Here is a 17,607-nt window from a genome sequence, read left to right as displayed (position 1 = left end):
AGAAACAGAACTGGAAGGGGTAACTCATGTTCCATTCAGTGCCACACAATACTGCAGAAGTATTGGGTGTTTCATTGCTCAGACTCAGATAGTAGCTTGAGCAAACTGCAAATAAAGTATCTCAAGAGATCTCTCTAGCTTGTGGGTATTAGATTAGTTTGAGCCTGCATTTAATATTAGCTCAAGCACTGCAGTGTTATTTTTCACTTTAACACTACAGGATTTTTTTTCAAAAATGCAGCAGCTGTGGAGTTTTCAGAATACTGCAGTATGGGTCCAAAATCTCAATTGGGATTAATATATTCTGCTGAAAACGAATGAACCAGCTCAGGTAACATGTCTATTCATGTGGACTAGATGGGCCACTCCTTATAATTTTACTGTACTGATTCATAATAGTTTGCTATATATCAGGACTACAGGATATGTGACCCTTCAGATGTTGGACTGGAACATCCATCATCCTGTACTACTGACTTTGCTAGCTACAGGATATGTGACCCTCCAGATGTTGGACTGGAACATCCATCATCCTGTACTACTGACTTTGCTAGCTAAGGCTCTTGTAATGTCCAGTCCCACTTCAACAAGAGGGCCACGTATATAGGTGTCTTGAGTGACCTAATGAGATTTTGGATCCCATATATTTTGATGTAACATCATCTCTATTTCCAGTTATTTCTGTGACAAATCCAAAAGTTCAAAGTGGTAAAGAGATTAATCAATGCTTATACAACGAGGACCTACAAAATATATGAATACAGTGAATGCTTGTGAAACATATAGAAAAAATACTTGGAGAGGTGAGACCTAGCACTAATATACTACTAATCAGCCTTCGTGGTTCATTAAGCAGGCCAAAGGGGGACTGCCTACGTCAGAGGTGTCAAACTTGTGGCCCTCCAAATATTTGGGCCTCCAACTCCCAGAAGCCCCAGCCAGATTGTCCAATGGCCAGGAATTCTGAGAGCTGAGGTCCAAAACACCTGGAGCCACAAATTTGACACCACTGACCTAAGTGGGTGAAAGAAATAGTCAATGCCTGCTTACAACGTGGGAGAGTTCCAATCTGCCTTTCAGTGGCAGTGTTTAGGTCTTGTAGAAAAAGCTAAACTCTTCTGTAATTGATAATTATCAGCCAGTATACACTCATGAGCAAGATATCGGATTGTGTAGTGGTATACCAGCTCCAGAGTTTGGACAAAGCAGTTTATCTAAATCCATTTCAATCTGGTTTTAGGCTTGGTTATGAGAGATAGCTTTGCTCACCATGGTGGATGCCCTATACTCTGGCAAAGTCCCTGCTGGTTCTAATATATCTCTCAGGGCCCTTCCACACTGCCATATAAAAATCCAGTTTATCTGCTTTAAACTGAATTATCTGGCAGTGTAGACTCACATAATCTAGTTCAAAGTGGATAAAGTGGATTATCTGGATTATATGGCAGTGTAGAAGGGGCTTCAGTGACTTTCAATACCATTGACTATGGTGTTGTCCTGGCCTGCCTCACTCAGATGGGACTCGAGGCACTGTTTTACTATTTATTTATTTAGGACTTTTGTATTCCGTTCTTCTCTACCTCCATGGAGGGACTCAAAATGGCTAACAGCAAAGATTCAATGCTATACAATATAATAAATAACGTCATAAAACAATATGCAATAAATAAGTTCTAAAATGCATATAAAAACATCATTCAACTCATCATCAAACTCAATCCAATTGTTGTTGGGCTCCATTCCTTCCAGGAGGACTGAATCCAAAAGGTGATGATGGAATACTACTGTTTAGCCCCTTGGCTGTTGAACTATGGAGTCCTCCAGGATTTTGTTTGGCCCTGCATGCTATCTAAAATCTAATGAACCCACTGGAAGAGTTTTGGTGTGCAGTGTCATCAAAATGTAGAACACAACCAAATCTACTACTGCTTTCCACTCCAAGATGAGGAGGCTGTCTTTTTAGGTTAGTGAAAAGTAAAAAAAAAAAAGCCTTCTTAAACTTCAAATCCTGAGAGTTCAGCATTTGTTGTCATGGAAGTTAAAATGGGATCATGGTGCTATAATTGTGCAGTGTGAAAGGGCCCCTGGTTTGAAATCCTTGTGGTTTTTATAATATGTTTATGCCCTGTATACTTTACATGCCAAAGGCACAATCTCAGGAAGTTCCTTGCCTTTCAGTTACTTTCCTCTGAAGCATTCGGCTCTGGCCAGTGCCCAAGTCCATCCATAAAACAGCACAACCAGCCAGGCATTAGTTCTTAAAGTTTCCATTTCAATTTCATGCTTTTGGGACATTCTGGAAATTTCAGACAACAAATAGCCAAGACTACAATAGCAAGGAATGAGAAGCTGGGAGGGAACCTCAAGAGACAATTCAGTCTTGGGCACCAAGGGACAAGATGTCAGATTGGAGGCACATGATGTGGAGATGTAAACATACCCGCTAGTGAAAGGTATGGTGAAAGATTAACTGGAAGAGATAAACAACAGTCTGGCACATACAAAGGTCAGACAAATGAACAAGGTAAATACATGAATTCATGTATTAAGAGGGTGCAATCTAACTAGGAAATAGAATACAGAGAACTGTCACTTTGAAGAGAGTAGAAGAGATATTTCTGCACTTTCAAGTCTTATACAGGCATATCTCAGGTAATAAACTTCAGGCACCAAAACTTCTTTTTACGAGTCATTTTTTACACACACCCTGCAACCCTTTGCCTCCCCATTCTCTGTCTAGCAGCCTCAGCATTAAGAAGGTGGTAAAGAAGGGCTGGAAAAACACAGACTTTTGATGTTGGGTTATAGAAGCATGCCTGCAGGAGACAATGCAGTAAAGCTGCAGCTGGGAAAGAATGGGATTCTACTCCAACTGATCTTGGAGTGTGTGCATGTCTGCTAGAGGCAAGCTGCTTCCAAAATCCCTCACTGAGCATGTGTGAAAAGCAAACAAGAGGAAAAAAGGGAGAACTGACATGTCTGCCTCCCCAGCTATGCCCAATATGTTAAAAATATCAGTTGAAGGGAAGTCTTTTAAACCTCTCCTACCCATATACGTGGCAAGTTTGCAATGCATTAGACCCTGTTTGCTCACTTGGGAAGAAAAATGCACACCACACATTTAATATAGCAAGTCACTTAACCTAGAATTTACAAACTTAAAACAGGGCTCCATGCTAAAGACTTGGCAGCACACTGCAGCTGTCACATTCCAGTCAACACAAGAAAGTTTCTTAACCAGTTACAGAGCACATCTCTGTTTATGATCCCCAGTTTTCTGTTACAGTTCTAGCAATCACAGATTCCTTTTGTAAACAGACATACTCTAGAACAAAAATGGCACCTAAGTTCAGTCCTAATGTTACAGCCATGGAGATATTTGGGAGAAAATGGATATTCTACCGAAGCTGTCTAGGAGGAAGATACAACAAATACAGGCAGTTCCCCCAATTATGAAGATAGGTTTGTTTAAATCCTGTTAAATTTAACCTGTGTGTGCCTTTATGATATTGTTAGTTTAGTCTGCAGTGTTTTTGATTTTGACGTTATGTGTTATGTTTTTATTCTTGCTTGATTTTATATTTATTTGTTGTGAGCTGCCCCAAGTCCTTTTGGAGAGGGGGCGAGATAGAATTTATTATTATTATTATTATTATTATTATTATTACCACTACTACTACTACTATTATTACCATTATAATTCTTAAGGTGAATGTGTTTGTTTCTGTGATAATTGGATTTTGAAAAATGTGGCTTGTTGTGGAAATCAGGATTGGTGATAATGCTTCAGTAGAGATACCTTTTCCCCATGAAAACTCCTTCAGGAGTAAATTTCCCTTCCTGTGGTAGATTTATCTCACTTCCCATTGTCACACTTGTTCTTAAGTACAAGTCGTTTGGATGTTTATAACTCAGCCTCTCCTCCTTATTCCCGAACCTCCTTCTGCCACACTCTTTTGAGTTCTCTAATTCAGGGGATATTGCCAGAGAGAAAGTCAAGCAATGGAGGATAGCACCTGCTTCTATCTTTGCACTCTTCTTCACCATCACTGCAAAGTAGACTACCTATTAAGGTTGTTCTTAACGGGAGAGAGTTGGTCAATGAATGAGAAGTCACTATTCTTTCTTTCTCATGTCCCTATTCTCTAGTTCAGTGGTTCTCAACCTGTGGGTCCCCAGGTGTTTTGACCTACAACTCCCAGAAATCCCAGCCAGTTTACCAGCTGTTCGGATTTCTGGGAGCTGAAGGCCAAAACACCTGGAGACCCAGAGGTTGAAAACCAATGCTCTAGTTCTTCCAGTGTTAAAGAGTACAATCCATCCACACCCTCATAAGAGAATGAGCAATCAAGGGTGGGTCAGTAGGTTGCCCTTCCAAGTCTACAGCTTCTCCTCCATATTTGCTTCCTTACTCTGGATGGCAAAGTCCTATTATTGTAGTAACAGTTAAAGAGAAAATATGTCTGTGGGAGATCAACTATTATTCTCCCGCCCCTTGCATTACCAAGGGCTGGCACACCTATTTGTGCCTGCTTGGCAGCAATGGCTCAGCAACCACTGCTGCCAAGGGACCACCACCTTGATTTGCACTGTTCTGGAAGATAGGTGAGCAATCATTGGAAGAAGCAATTATCACTTGCCCAAATATTCCAAAGCAAAGAAAGGTAAGAATGAGCAATTGCACAGAGGCAATGGCTACTTCTACTCATTTGGTCATGGTCTTTAGTGAGCAGGCAAGCTTTGTGAAGTCATCAAACATGAAAAAAAGAGAGGAGCAGTAGTTACTCCTCCACCACCACTCTTACCTTCTCTGGCTCAAGAATGGATTGGGCCAGTAGCACCATTCAGTGGTTCAGTATCTTGGATAAATTCCTTAAAGTTCAGACTAAAACCCAGATCAGATCCACCACTCCACTGGTATGGATGCTACCCACTGTCCGCTTATGCTGCTCAGAAATAGAGCTGCTCTGCTTGCTCACTCATCCTCTGGGCTTAAGGTGACCAGAACTGATCACAGGGGAAGGAGTCACCTCACCCTCTCAGCTGCTGAAAGATCACTCAGAAAGAGCAGAGAGGTGAATGTGTAGGCAGATGACGTGGCTGTTCTTTTGGGGAACTTAAGATTCTATGCTGCACTACCCAGAAAAGGAGAAAACAGATAAGCAAGCAGAGCTGCCTATGCAAATACACTCTCTAGCCAAGAGCGTGGGCATAGTTCTCCCTGCCATGGTGCTCACAAGGGGGTCTGAAAGAAAGAGTGGCTAGGAATGATGACTGCAGAACTAAGAGGAGCTATGGGTTTGGGGAAAATCCTCATGACTCCTGAGAATTCTCTTCCGTAATCCTGCAAGAGCCAGTGTGATGTAGTGGTCTGAGCATTGGGTGACTCTGTAGACCAGGGTTCGATTCCCTGCTTAGATATGGAAATCCACTACATGAGTCACACCTCGCCAGCCTCAGAAAACCCTATGAACAGTTTGTCAAGTTGTAAAGGCAGACAACAATAACCACCACATTAATCTTCCAGGTCTACTTGGAAATATGGGAAATATGAGGAAAATAGTGGGAAAATATGAGATATTATTTCACAGATTGGAAAGGCTATTCTTTTTTTCTTCTTTGGACTATAACTATAATCCCTGCTGGCCATAATAGGATGCAATAATCTTAAAAGCAAAGTTTTCCAAGCTCTGTGCTCACTCCAATCAGCTACTTCTGAAAAAAGTGCAGCAACATGAAACACCTTTTGTTCAAATTTGTATGCAATATCCATACACAGCGCTAGGCTCTCTCACTCTCTCTCTCTCTCTCTCTCTCTCTCTTACTCACACACACACACACCCCTTCAGATTCAGGCCAATGACCTAGAATCATAAGAGTTGGAAGAGATCTCATAGAGCATCCTGTCCAATCCCCTGCCAAGAAGCAGGAAAATCCCATTCAAAGAACTCCTGACAGATGGCCATACAGCCTCTGTTTAAAAGCCTTCAAAGAAGTTCTGGCTTACCCATCCGAATGTATCTCTCCTTATGAACCATCTAGGACTTTAAGATCATCTGGGGAGGCCCTGCTCTCAATCCCGCCTTCCTTGCAGATGCGTTTGGCAGGGACGAGAGACAGGGCCTTCTCAGTGGTGGCCCCTCGACTATGGAACGCCCTCCCCAGGGATATAAAATCAGGTGTCCCCTCTTCTAACATTCTGCAAAATGGTTAAGACCTGGGCTCTTTGAGCAAGCTTTTTCTACTGGAGAATAATTAGACATAAACGAATACATGGAATGACTGACAATGCAACTGGACAACAATTTTAGTAAGGAGACGCTGAGGATCTTGTTTTTACAGATATAGTTGCTTTTTATATTACATTTTAAATGTTGAATTGTTTTTATCATTGTTTTAACTGTATTTTGATATTTGTTATGGCATCAAATCGCTGCTGACTATGAACTGCCTTGAGTCACCTCTGGCTGAGAAAGGTGGTATACAAATGCGGTAAATAAATAAATGTATTTATTTACAGTATTTCTATACCGCTTTTCTCACCCCTAGGGGGACTCAAAAATAAATAAATAATAAATAAAGAGCCTTCAATACACTCCGAGGCAAAGAGTTCCACTGCTGAACAGCTCTCATAGTCAGGAAGTTCTTCCTAATGTTCAGGTGGAATCTCCTTTCCTGTAGTTTGAAGCCATTGTTCAGCATCCTAGTTTCCAGGGCAGCAGAAAACAAGCTTGCTCCCTCCTCCCTATGACTTCCCCTCACATATTTATACATGGCATTGGCCACCATTTCTAGTCTCAGCCTTCTCTTCTTCAGGCTAAACATGCCCAGCTCTTTGAGCCGCTCCTCATAGGGCTTGTTCTCCAGACCCTTCTCTAAACCTCTCGTTATGATGAACAGAAAAAAGGGGCAGCAAATCTACACTTTGGCATCAAAACACATAAGTTTAGCCACAGGCTTCTGGCTAAAACACAAAAATGTTTGTGGTGTGTGTGTGTGTTAGCTCTCTCTCTCTCTCTCTCAAGTAAGATTAACATGAAGGCAGTAGCTTTAGAATGCCATTCAGAGCAGAGGAGCAATTGAAGGAATCCCTGGGAAAGACCCGCGCTGCTATAAAGAGGAAAACTCACCCATTATCAATGACTAGTACCCACCCAAGACTGTGTGTGTTCAAGGGGAACTAGCTCCCTTTGCATGTGGGAGGGGGAACTCAGAGAACTTCATTCTCAAGTCATGGGCTGCATTGAAAACGTCCCCTTGGCGCCCACAGTGGCAACCAGGAAAGTCCCCCCTGAAAGCGAAAAGGAAGCCTTTTCTCCCAGCATTGCCTCCTTGGGCTGATCATAGGAAAGATCTTCACCTGCTGAACTTCGCCCTGCTGTGCGGTCAGGGAAGGGAAGGACAGAAAGGGGAACCGGAACGGTGGTGCCCGAGAGAAATGGCACGCCTCCCCACCAAGGGTTTTTCCACTCCTTCCTTCCTTCCTTGCAAAGCCAGCCCGCTTCCCCGCTGCCAAGGCGGAACAGCCTCAATAAATAAATCACTAGGACGGCTCCTGGGTGCGGGAAGGAGGGAGTGTATGCGTGTGTGTGTGAACGGCCAGGGAGCCCGTGTTAGCTGTGAAGGTGGAAGGATGCCTAACACGTAGGCGTGCCCACCCACCCACACAATTGCCTTCATGCCCCCCTTGGACTGAGCGGTCTCTCGACTCGCAAGGAAACGCCGTCGCGTGCGAATCCACAAAAGAGTGGCCACGTAGGAGCCCACCCCGTTCTGCCAGAGCCCCAATCCCCTCCACGCAAAGCATCGCAAGCAACATTTCCCAGCCGCCGAAAAAGGAACGGGATTTCAATATGGGAGGGTTTAAGGCAGAAGGAATTCCCACTCCCACGCCCTTCCTGAGTGGAAAAGAGAAAGACCCCGATCCCTCTCTCTCACACACGCGCGCGCCACTCGCAGGAAGCAGCCGAAAGTCGTCCCTTGAAACCTCCCAAAGCCCAGCCCCGCAATCCCAGGGGGGCTTTTTGGGGGGGGGAAACCCCCTCCTCTGGGTCCCGAGACGGGTCGGGCGTACCTGGGCTGGGGAAGCCTTTGGAGCGAAGCTGAGTCTGGCGGAGTCTTGGCGAATGCCTGCGATGTGGATCAGCAGCGGCGGCGGCTCTCGGTCCTGCCTTCGGAAGGAGGAGGAGGAGGAGGAGGAGGACGGCCCCCTGGGGCAGCCCCAGACGCCAGGCTGGGTTAACCCTCGCCCGCCCGGAAGGAGGAGGAGGGGGAGGAGAGGACGCCTTTGACTATAAAACAAGCCTCTTCCGCGACGTGGAAGCCCACCCAGGGAGAAACACATACATACATACATACATACATACATACATACATACATACATACATACATACAGTAGCCTCCCTAGGGGGGCATCTGCAGCACATTACAGGGTAATAGTATGAAAGCTGGGTCCGGAAGCTCTGAGCATTACGCTGTTTCCGCTTCGCTCCTTCGAGAGCGCTGTTTGCGCAACGCAGAGCGGAACACAGATATTACAGAAGGAATGTAAGAGTTCTTTCATGGTAAAACCCTTACTCGAACCCTAACCCTAAGACTAAACCCTAACCCTTACCCAAAACCCTAACCCTAATGCTAACCCAAACCCTAAACTATAACCTAACCCTAACTCTAACACTTAACCCTAATCCTAACCCTAATCCTAAACCATACCCTGCCCCTAACCCCTAACCCAGGGGTCCTCAAACTTTTTAAACAGGGGGCCAGTTCACTGTCCCTCAGACCATTGGAGGGCCGGACTATAGTTAAAGTAATACATGTAATAACAATAGAGAAAAGACTGACTGGGGAAGGGGGTGAGAGAGAGAGAATGGGAAGGGGTGTTAGAAAAAGTGGGAAAATGAGGTGAAAGGGTGATATCTGGAAAAGCACAACAGATTAGGGTGGGAAGGGGGCAACTGGGGAAGGAGGAAAGATTGAGATGGAAAAGGGGGTCTGGAAACTAGGAAAGGTTGGGATACAAAGGGAGGCTCAGGCTGGAAAGTGGGAAACTGCAGTGGGAAAGGGGGCAAGACTGAAATGGGAAAGAGAGGCTGGAACCTGGGAGAGGCTGGGATGGAAAGTGGAGTGAGAGGGACTGGGGAATGGGGGTAGTAAAGACTGGGATAGGAAGGGGTAAACTAGAAAAAGGGAATACTGGGGTGGGAAAGGGGTGCTAGAAAAGTGGGGGGGGGGGACTGAGGTGGGAAGGGAGGAAGGTGTTGTCTGGCTCAGCCAAGGAGAGAAAAGCCTGGGGTCGCCTTCTCCTCCTCTCCCCCATCCCCAGAAGGGAGACCTGGAAAGCAGGGGGGCAGCTGCTTGATTGTGGGAGGGGGCTCTCCTCCACACTTCCATTCCCCTCCCCACTTTCCAGGTCTCCCTTCTGGTGGGCAGAAGGGAGAGAGGAGGCGACCCCAGGTAGCTGGTGGATCACGGGAGGGAAATGGAAGCACTGAGGAGACTCCCCCTCCCGCGATTCACCAGCTCCCTACCTGCCTGGTTGGCCAACTGGAGAAGGAGGAGGAAGAAAAGAAGAAACGGCAGCAGCACCCTTTCTCCTCTTCTTCCTCTTCTTCCTTCTCGAGAGCCAATTGGAGGAGGAGGAAGGAGAAGGAGAAGGGGCGCTGCTGGGTTTCTTCTCTTCTTCCTCTTCTTCCTCTTCAATGGCCAGTTGGAGGAGGGGGAGGAGAAAGGCAGCAGTGGCCTTCTCCTCTTCTTCCTCCTCCTTCCTCCAACTGGCCATCGAAGTGGAAGAGGAAAAAGAGAAGAAGTTGCAGCAGCGCCCCTTCTCCTCTTCTTCTTCCTCATCCTCCTCCTCGATGGCCAGCTGAAACAGGAGGAGGAAAAAGAGAAGGAGAAGGGGCGCTGCTGTGTTTCTTCTCTTCTTCCTCCTCCTCTTCAATGGCCATTTGGAGGAGAGGGAGGAGAAAGGCAGCAGCAGCCCTTCTCCTCTTCCTCCTCCTTCCTCCAATTGGTCATCGAAAAGGAAGAGGGGGGAGAAGAGAAGAAACTGCAGCAACACCCCTTCTCCTCTTCTTCCTCCTCCTCCTCTTCAATGGCCAGCTGGAACAGGAGGCGGAAGAAGAGGAGAAGGGGCGCTACTGCGTTTCTTCTCTTCTTCCTCCTCTTCCTCTTCAATGGTCAGTTGGAGGAGGGGAGGAGAAAGGCAGCAGCGGCCCTTCTCCTCTTCTTCCTCCTTCCTCCAACTGGCCATCCAAGAGGAAGAGGGGGAAGAAGAGACGAAACTGCAGCAACACCCCTTCTCCTCTTCTTCCTCCTCCTCGATGGCCAACTGGAACAGGAGGAGGAAGAAGAGGAGGAGAAGGGGCGCTGCTGTGTTTCTTCTCTTTTTCCTCCTCTTCCTCTTCAATGGCCAGTTGGAGGAGGCGGGGGGAGAAAGGCAGCAGCGGCCCTTCTCCTCTTCTTCCTCCTCCTTCCTCCAACTGGCCATGGAAGAGGAAAAGGAGGAAGAAGAGAAGAAACTGCAGCAACACCTCTTCTCCTCTTCCTCCTTGATGGCCAGCTGGAACAGGAGGAGGAAGAAGAAGAGGAGAAGGGGCGCTGCTGCGTTTCTTCTCTTCTTCCTCCTCTTCCTCTTCAATGGTCAGTTGGAGGAGGGGAGGAGAAAGGCAGCAGCGGCCCTTCTCCTCTTCTTCCTCCTCCTTCCTCCAACTGGCCATCGAAGAGGAAGAGGGGGAAGAAGAGACGAAACTGCAGCAACACCCCTTCTCCTCTTCTTCCTCCTCCTCGATGGCCAACTGGAACAGGAGGAGGAGGAAGAGGAGGAGAAGGGGCGCTGCTGCGTTTCTTCTCTTTTTCCTCCTCTTCCTCTTCAATGGCCAGTTGGAGGGGGGGGAGAGAGAAAGGCAGCATCGGCCCTTCTCCTCTTCTTCCTCCTCCTTCCTCCAACTGGCCATGGAAGAGGAAAAGGAGGAAGAAGAGAAGAAACTGCAGCAACACCCCTTCTCCTCTTCCTCCTCCTCCTCCTTGATGGCCAGCTGGAACAGGAGGAGGAGGAAGAAGAGGAGGAGAAGGGGCGCTACTGCGTTTCTTCTCTTCTTCCTCCTCTTCCTCTTCAATGGTCAGTTGGAGGAGGGGAGGAGAAAGGCAGCATCGGCCCTTCTCCTCTTCTTCCTCCTCCTTCCTCCAACTGGCCATCGAAGAGGAAGAGAAGGAAGAAAGAAGAAACTGCAGCAACACCCCTCCTCCTCCTCCTCCTCGATGGCCAGCTGGAGAAGGAAGAGGAGAAGGGGCGCTGCTGCCTGAGCAGCGTAGATAAACGTCTGCTCCAACTCCCAGAGCAGGCAATGCTGCTAGACCAGCCCTGCGTGAGCTGCCTGCCGGAAGCTAAAGCCAGGAGGGCCGTGTGGAGAAGGGGAGCCCAGCTTTGCTTCTTCCTCCTCCCCAGCCTCCTGCTCCTCCTCCTCCTCCTCCAGACACCAGTGCCCAGCTCTCCCCCCCCCCCCCCGGGCTTTGATGGCGCCCATTTATCCGGCCCTTTCTTGCTGCCCTTGGGAGGGGCAGCCCTTCAGGGCACGGTGACCCGGCGCGGGCCGGATAAATGCCCCTGGGGGGCCGGATACGGCCCGCGGGCCTTAGTTTGGGGACCCCTGCCCTAATCCAAACCCTAAACCTTACCCTTACCTAACCCCTAAACCTAAACTTTAGCCCTAGTCCTAAAACAAACCCTAAACCTTACCCTACCCCTAACCCTAACCCCCTAACCCTAACAGTTAACCCTAATCCAAACCCAAACCCTAAACCATACCCTACCCCTAACTCTAACACTTAACCCTAATCCTAAACCTTACCTTAATCCCTAACCCCAACAGTTAACCCTAATCCTAACCCTAAACCTTACTCTTACCATACCCCTAACCCTAACCTTTAACCCTAATCCTAACTGAAACCCTAAACCTTACCCTTACACTTAACTCAAACCATAATCCTAACCCTTACCGTACCACTAACCCTAAATCTTACCTACCAAATGCAACTATGAAGTATAGTCCCGCTAGGCATGTAGCCGGGGGGGGGGGGGGGCCTCGGGGGGCTTCAGCCCCCCCGAAATTTTCATGGTGGTTCGCGAAAAGGCCTTAATGGTGCATTATTTAAACTGTTATGTTTATTCATATCATGATCTGATCACCATACTCAATATATCCCATATGCATGGGGGTATTGGGGTAACGATACAAAAGGTTTGCTAGGCTAGACCCTCTTTCACTCAGACTCAGCCCCCCCCCCAAACCCCCCCTGAAAAAAATTCAGCCCCCCCCCCAAACAAAATCCTGGCTACGGGCCTGAGTCCCACCCTCAGTGTTGTTCACAAGCGCCGTTGCGGAATGTGCGTAATGCTCAGAGCTTCCTGACCCAGCTATCAAACTTATCACCCACTACAGAATAAATGCAGCCGTGCATCACTTTAACTGACTGGGCGCAGTGCTATGGAATCCTGGGAGTTGTACTTTTACAAGGGTTAAACCTTTGTGCAGGCAGGACCGAAGACCAACAGATCGGCGGTTCAAATCCGGAGAGAGTGTGGATGAGCTCCCTTTGTCAGCTCCAGCTCCCCATGCAGCGACATGAGAGAAGCCAGTAATAGTATGATAGCTGGGTCTGGAAGCTCAGAGCATTACAGAGATGCTGCATCTCTCTTTCGGGAGCGCTGTTTGCGCAAGAGAGATTTAGCTAATGTAAGCGAGGCCAGAGAGAGATAATATAGAAGAAATGTAAGAGTTCTTTAATGGTGAAACCCTAACCCTTACCCTAACCCTGAACCGTACCATAAGCCTAAGCCTAAACCCTAACCATAACCCCTTAACCTAACTGTAACTCAGACCCTAAACCTTGCCCTAACCCTTACCTTAAGCATCCCCTCCTTTCTATCCCTCCTTCACTCTCCCTGCTCTGACTCCGCCTCCTTTCTTCCCTTATTCACAGCCATCTTTGCAGCATTTCTGTAACGCTCAGAGCTTCTGGACTCAGCTATCATACTGGCACCAACCCTTGTGTGGGCAGGACTGAAGACCAACAGGTTGGAGGTTCGAATCCACGGAGAGCACGGATAAGCTCCCTCTGTCAGCTCCAGCTCCCTATGTGGGGACATGAGAGAAGCCTCCCACAAGGATGGTAAAACATCAAAACATCCAGGCGTCCCCTGGGCAATGTCCTTGCAGAAGGTCAGTTTTCTCACACCAAAAGCGACTTGCAGTTTCTCAAGTCGCTCCTGACACGAAAAAACAAAACAAAACTAAATTGGGGTGCATCTGCACTACACTATAGAAGGAATGCAGCCCTACATAACTTTGACTGACCTGGATTAGTGCTATAGAATCCTGGGAGTTGTACTCTTTCAAGGGCTTTGGCCTTCTCTTACAAAGCACACTGGGGCCACATCAAAGTACAGCTCCCATCATTCCATAACATTCAGCCATAGTAGTTAAAGTGGCACCATACTACACAGCACAGGTCTCTTCGATATTGTCCTATAAATGTTTCGAATGGAGTTATTAAAAAAATACCAGTGCTTTTGGAATAGTCCCATGTAGTGTGTGTGTATGTGTGAATATATATATACACACACAAAGTAGAGTCTCGCTTAACCAACCTTCACTCATCCAACATTCTCGCTTAGCCAACCTTCACTCATCCAACAACGCAGCCTGCCTCCCACCCGGTTCCACAGCTGTTTTAATACTTGCAATGTTTTGGTGCTAAATTCATAAATACAGTAATTACTACAAAACATTACCGTGTATTGAACTGAGTTTTCTGTCCATTTGTTATTATCTTTTTGTGCTTAATTTGTAAAATTGTAACATAATTTGACATTTAAGAGGCTTTTCCTTAATCCCTCTTTATTAGCCAGCATTTTTGCTTATCCAAAGTTCTGCCTAGAGTTTTGTTGTATAAGCAAGACTCTAATGTATATAATATATTTATTGCATTCATATGCCGCTTTTCTCACCCCTAGGGGCACTCAAAGCTCTTCACAGCATGATGGGAGCGAAAGGCCAGGAGAGAATGTTTCTGGAACATGGCTATACAGCCCAGAAAACTCACAGCAACCCAGGTTCACAACATAATCAATGGCAAAATTCAATTCCTCACATAAATAAACATCACATCTCAAATTGACAACAAATGATAATAGATCAAAACTATAAAACTACAGCAACAATCACAAATACAACATAAAACATTTAGGCCTTACATCAATCCTGGAGTCTTAACTACTTCTATATTTCCTTATTTCTGCCACTTGCTGAATACCTCCTTGAATAATCAAGTCTTAAGTTGTTTCCTAAATGCTAGGAGGGAAGAAGCCAGTCCAATCTCACTGGGGAGGGAGTTCCACAGCTGAGGGGCCACCACTAAGAAGGTCCTGTCTGTCTCGTCCCCAGGACCCTCCTGGCAGATCTTATGTGTTCTACCTGGCTCATAAAGGGAGATGCATTCGGACAGGTAAGTTGGACTGGAACCATTTAGGGGTGTATAAGCCAAAGTCAGCACTTCGAATTCTGCTCCGTAGCAGACTGGCAGACAGAGGAGCTCACACAAAAGGGGTGGTTGTATACTCCCTGTATGCCCCTCCAGTGGGTAATCTGGCTGCTGTCCATTGGACTACTTGAAGCTTCCAAACAGTCTTCAAAGGCAACCCCACATAAAGTGCATTGCAGTCGTCTATTTGAGATGTAATGAGAGTGTGGGCCACCGTAGCCAAGTCTGACTTCACAAGGTGCGGGTGCAGCTAGCACACAAATTTTAATTGTGCGAATGCTCCTCTGACCACTGCCGAAACCTAAGGTTCCAGGCTCAGCGATGAGTCCAGGAGAACTCCCAAGCTGCGAACCCGTGTCTTCAGAGGGAGTGTAACCCCATCCAGCACTGGCTGTAACCCTATAAACTGTTCGGCCTTATGACTGACCAGGAGTCCCTCCATCTTGTCTGGATTCAATTTCAATTTGTTCATCCTCATCCAGACCATGACAGCTCCAAGGACTGGTTCAGGACCTGAACAGCCTCCCTAGCAGCAGGTGGAAAGGAGTACAGTAATAGTTGAACGTCATCTGCATTCAGATGGCATACACAAACACACACACACACGTATATACATGCATGTGATATAGATACTGCATTGTAAGCTACTCCTGCTGCCGCTTCTTGAAAAATGTGCAATATGGACACTCTATACCCTATCTTGTTTCCCATAGCTTATGATGCCAGTGCCTACACCCATCATCCCACTCCTCTCATGGCTTTTTGATGCACCAGCAGCATTACAGCACCTATAAATACCTTCACACTGAGGTACAAAGTCTTAGCATGTTGCTGTTGGTCTTGTGTGCATTTTGTTATATGTATTTTAATAATGTGTTTTATCTGTCTTTTTAAACCTTGTTGTAGCCCATCTAGATCAGTGGTTCACAACCTTTTTTATTTTTTTACCAGGGACCACTGTCCAACATGAGTACCAAAAGGCTTACGAATCAGTTTTTGGTCAACTTTAGATTCAGTTTGGTTATTTGGGGTACTGATTCAGAAAATTACATTGGATAGACCACATCAGCTCTAGTTTCTTATACAGAACATATGCCATTCAGTAGTCACTGTCTGTCTGCTCACCAACGGAAAACCATATTTAATAAGCCTCAGTACTATAAGAGGGTTTTGTGAGACCAGTCACTTTCGATGCAATGGTGTAAGTAACGGTGAGGCCACAGACCATATTTTAGTTCTCACAGACCACTGGTGGTCCATGGACCACAGGTTGGGGACCACTGGTCTAGACTGGTGAGATAGGGCCCAAGCTTAAAAGTCATCTCAATTAAAAAAATGTTATCTTCCTCCTGTATTCTAAGATGTGCCTACTCACTTGGAGAACAAAGAAAAAAGTCTGGAGATAGGCATCACAGTTCCCTTCAGTATTCCCTTAAGACGTAGCAAGAAGACCTCCTCTGCTGCGTCACCCCAGCCATGGAATATCTACCAACATTGCTTTCATTCTATCACCATGAAAATGTGGTTGTTCACTGAAACATTTGGGGCCTAACTGGTTTTACATAGACCCTCGCATGTGCATGGTTTTAAATTGATTAAAACTATTTAACCAGCTTGATTTGGTCTCTTGCAACTTGTCAATTTGCTTAACACATTTTAGCCTTTTTAATGCATTTTTATTGTTCACGCTGTTTTAAATAAATCAGGCTGGTTTATCGTCTGCTGACCTGAGATCTTTAGGTGGCAGGCAGGATATAAATATTTTAATGAATAAAATCAATTAATAATAGGCAGTGCTGAATAGCAGGGGAGAACACAATGGAGTCCAGGAAAAGCAGCCAGATTACTGTTGCTTCCCTGCAGCATTTGCCACCTTAGGCATTGCCTCATTTTGCCTAATTTGAGGGGTGCCTCTACAAAAGATAAAATGCCACCTCTGCTTAGATGCAAAACTGGAAAAAAAAAGCTGGCACAAAGCATGGAAAACATCCTTTGAAGCAATTAAAGATCACTAGTTTCAAGAAATAATGGTTAAAGAGCCAGTGCAGTATAATAAAAGATAGATGACCTTGCAAAAGTCACACTTTCTCAGCCTTGGAGGAAAGCAAAGCCAAATCCACTCTGAACTTATCTTGCCAAGAAAACCTCATGATAAAGTTGTTTTAGGGTTGCCATAGGTTGGAAATGAGTTGAAGGCACACAACAACACGACAAGAAGTAATGGTTATAGTATCTTATCTGTAGGTGCCTGATGTTCCAAAGCAACTTCCTACTCCTTATCTCACTTTTTGAAATGTATCTAGGTTTGGTAAAGATACCAAGAAAAACTTAACCTTGATACAATTACTGAGATTACTGGTAACTCCCAGTTCTGCTAATTCCAGATGGCTAGGCTCCAGCCCTACTATTCATCTTCTGTTGCTCCAAGGCATTTGGGAAAAATAAAATAAAATGGCACATAGAACTATTTATGCCAGAGTTTGAAATACTAAATCTGTTTTTTGAAAATGTTGGGGAGAGGACAGAAACCAGCTGTGGGCCCTGCCAGCACCCAAGCATCTGCCAAAGAATGCCAGGTGCAGAATATTTTGCCTACAAGTATAAGCCTGTGGTAACTGGGAGAAGCTTTTACTTCTGAGGCAAAGACACCATACCTATGTTGAGGGGAAGACATCTTTGTTATTGCCTCATAAGGCATGTAGTCGGGGGGTGGGGGCTTCAGCGTGGGCCACCTCTTAATATTATATTATTCAGGTTAAATATACCCAGCTCCCTAAACTGCTTGTTATAGTGCATGGGTTCCAGAATTTTATTTATTTATTTATTTATTTACCACATTTGTGTACTGCCTTTCTCAGCCCGAAGGCGACTCAAAGCGGTTCACAACCAGCAACAATTCAATGCCTCAACAATTATAAAAACTAGAAAATAGAATTAAAACAAGTAAAATACAATTAAAACATGTAGCATATAATAAAAACCATACAAGCCATAAAAACAGAATGTTGGTCATTTTGATTTTCCCTCCTCTGGACACATCCCAGCTTGTCAATATCCTTCCTGAA

General features: G+C 45.9%; 1 protein-coding gene across 1 annotated transcript in view; it reads right to left on the bottom strand.

Annotated features, from left to right (window-relative positions):
* CD82 (CD82 molecule) overlaps nucleotides 1-8,257 on the bottom strand; it is a 91,869-nt gene extending 83,612 nt beyond the window's left edge. The window contains exon 1 of the mRNA XM_060764360.2: nucleotides 8,075-8,257. The gene's annotated coding sequence lies outside the window, so the exon portion shown is untranslated. The remainder of the gene's footprint in view (nucleotides 1-8,074) is intronic.
* Nucleotides 8,258-17,607: the final 9,350 nt, after the last annotated feature.

Source organism: Anolis sagrei, chromosome 1 (assembly GCF_037176765.1).
Source record: "Anolis sagrei isolate rAnoSag1 chromosome 1, rAnoSag1.mat, whole genome shotgun sequence".
NCBI lineage: Eukaryota > Metazoa > Chordata > Lepidosauria > Squamata > Dactyloidae > Anolis > Anolis sagrei.
Note: the sequence above shows the minus strand (reverse complement) of the source record. Positions and strands in the feature narration are given on the sequence as shown.